The sequence below is a fragment of the Mus caroli genome, chromosome 3 (genome assembly GCF_900094665.2).
Source record: "Mus caroli chromosome 3, CAROLI_EIJ_v1.1, whole genome shotgun sequence".
NCBI lineage: Eukaryota > Metazoa > Chordata > Mammalia > Rodentia > Muridae > Mus > Mus caroli.
The window spans coordinates 139,739,083-139,741,594 of record NC_034572.1 but is presented as its reverse complement, the minus strand read 5'-3'; positions in this window follow the sequence as shown (position 1 = coordinate 139,741,594).

Here is a 2,512-nt window from a genome sequence, read left to right as displayed (position 1 = left end):
GAGAGAGAGAGGAGAGAGAGAGAGAGAGAGAGAGAGAGAGAGAGAGCATGTTCTGGAAACATCAGACTCCTGTGCCTCTCACTACCACTGAAACGTGACCAAGATCACGGTTGACAGTAACAATATGCCAAGTTATATGACTGAAGTCACTCCTCTAGAAACTAAGTGGTTTGGCTAGATTAAATTAAATTATACTCAGCTTTGTCTAACACTTACTGGATAGATAGTAGGGTTCATTCAAATCCTTAGTTTTCTATTATTCATAAAGTGGGAATGGCAGGCCTATAGTTTCCCACCCAAACAGAGCCTGAGATCTCGAATACTGTGTCACAGTCCATGCCGAGAGATTCCTTCACTTAAGCAACAAAATAAAGCTGAGGATTTTGGCTTATTGCAGATAAAAAGCCAGTTAGAGCTGGATCCTTATGTGCAAGTGTGTGCGTTTTCCCACTGTTCCAGAGCGCCTTCTCTAATTGACTAGTTTTAGAAAAGATCACCTGGAATGAACTCTGAATGAGTTACAAGAGGGGGGAAAAAAAGCCAAGTCTAGTTGACCTGAGAAAAATTTATGTGTTGAAGTTAAGTTCTTATAAAATGAAATCCCACAACACTTCAGCTACAACATAAAAGTATTAGGGCTGAGTAACATGCATTTTATAGCCCCGTATATACTGGCTAAAAGCCTCACACAGAACTTCTGGTCTTCCTCCTGCAGACACAGCACAACTGCTCACATCACTGAAACCGAGGCTCCTGACACCATACAAGGAAGGTTATGCTCCCTCCTGGGGAGAGCCCTCTGCCAAGTCTGCATTTGGTGTCGACTTGACTTTTATTGCTGGAGGAACAACAGAGGAAGTGTGTGCTCCAAGCTAAGCAGATATGGAAGAAGAGGGAGATGAAGGCTGAGTCTTCCACCAGAATCTCAGCTCTTCATCTTTAACACCCATATTTTTACTGCTAGCCCAAAGGGGTGAAAATAAAGAAAAGAATAACAAATAAAAAATTTTAAGAAATGGAACTCAAGAGAAACTGTGATTGGCACTTCCTGTAAGTTGTAGGAACAAGCGTACCCACCCACCCTAGGGCCTGACCGTACTAACAACCTCCAGGCTGAGCTCTGGGGTTCAATGACTGCATACCTGCTCCCCAGATACTCCTAAAACATAGCCTGTAATTCACATAGGAAGAGCTAATCAGTGGAATGGACTCATAGTCTTTATACGCCAGAGTCCTTTTCTTACCTTATAACCGAGAGAAAAAGAGAACAAATGTGAATAAACCACGTGCCTCCTTTAAGAAAAAAATATGTAGGACATAAAATAGCTGCCCAGTCTGTGCACACAACGATGTAACTCTCTGGCTCTGGTTTCCCAGAGCTCTGTTATGAAGAATGGACTTCATGGCACTCACAAAGTTTGTCAAACAACTCCTGCCACAAATACACTAATCACTTCAAAACATTTGGGGGTTTTGTTTTGTTTTGTTTTGCATTGTTTGTTCAATCAGCCAGTCATCAATGAACATCCACTGAGTGATAGGTCACCTCTATCTCTATGAGCAGATCCCAGAGCAAGGAACACAGCAGAGAAACAAATATACAAACACCCAGAGCTCACGGAGCTACGTTCTATTTGAGATCTGTCTGTCTTCCAATTGCCAATTGAATACATGTTGACAATGTATTAAATAATAGCTGGTATCACTCATGAGACTCAAACTGTGTTAGAAAGATGGGCTGTAAGGCACATAAGACATAGGGAAGGTGCATGTATGTCACGAATTAAACATGTTATTTCATCTTCACTTGCCTTCAAGCTCCCGGTTCACTTTTTGGCCAACCAAGAAGTAAAGGTAATTCCTAGGAAGAATTTTCATCAAGGCGTACAGTATAAAGTAGGTTTTACAAACAAAAGTGAGCCTGCTGCTGCTCACCCTCATTTGGGCAACCCTACACTGAAACACCCCAGACTTAGGTGGCAAGCATTAAAAAAGTAAAGGCCACAAAAGGGGCATCACAAAAACCAGCAGAAAAAAAAAATCCAGTGAAAACTTACCTCAAGGAGGTTCAGAGATAAAGCTCTAGAGCCTGGCCTTGGGACTTCCATGTTGGCTGAAGTTCACCTGGAGCCAGCACAGCTCTACTCACCTCCAGCCAGGCCCACTGCATCTTTTAAATGTCCTGGGTGGTGCAGCTGAGGAGGGGTGGGTCAGGCAAACCCGGGTGTTTCATAATACAGCCAGGTAGAGAGCACGTACTCGCCTCTGGGAAATAAAGTTATGAGGGTGAGAGCCTCTGAGGAAGATCAGCTCCAGCAGCAAGGAATGGAAACAAACTAGGAAACACAAATATCAAAGCTAGGGGATTGCAAAAGCACGTCTCTAAAAGAAAGGCCATCACTGGACAAAGCTACCTTAGGTGCTGCCCTTGTGGACTAACTGGATGAGGGGAGAGAGGGGTTTCTTATATAAGGAAGGAAAGGAGGGAGAGAGGGAGGGAAGGAGGGAGGGA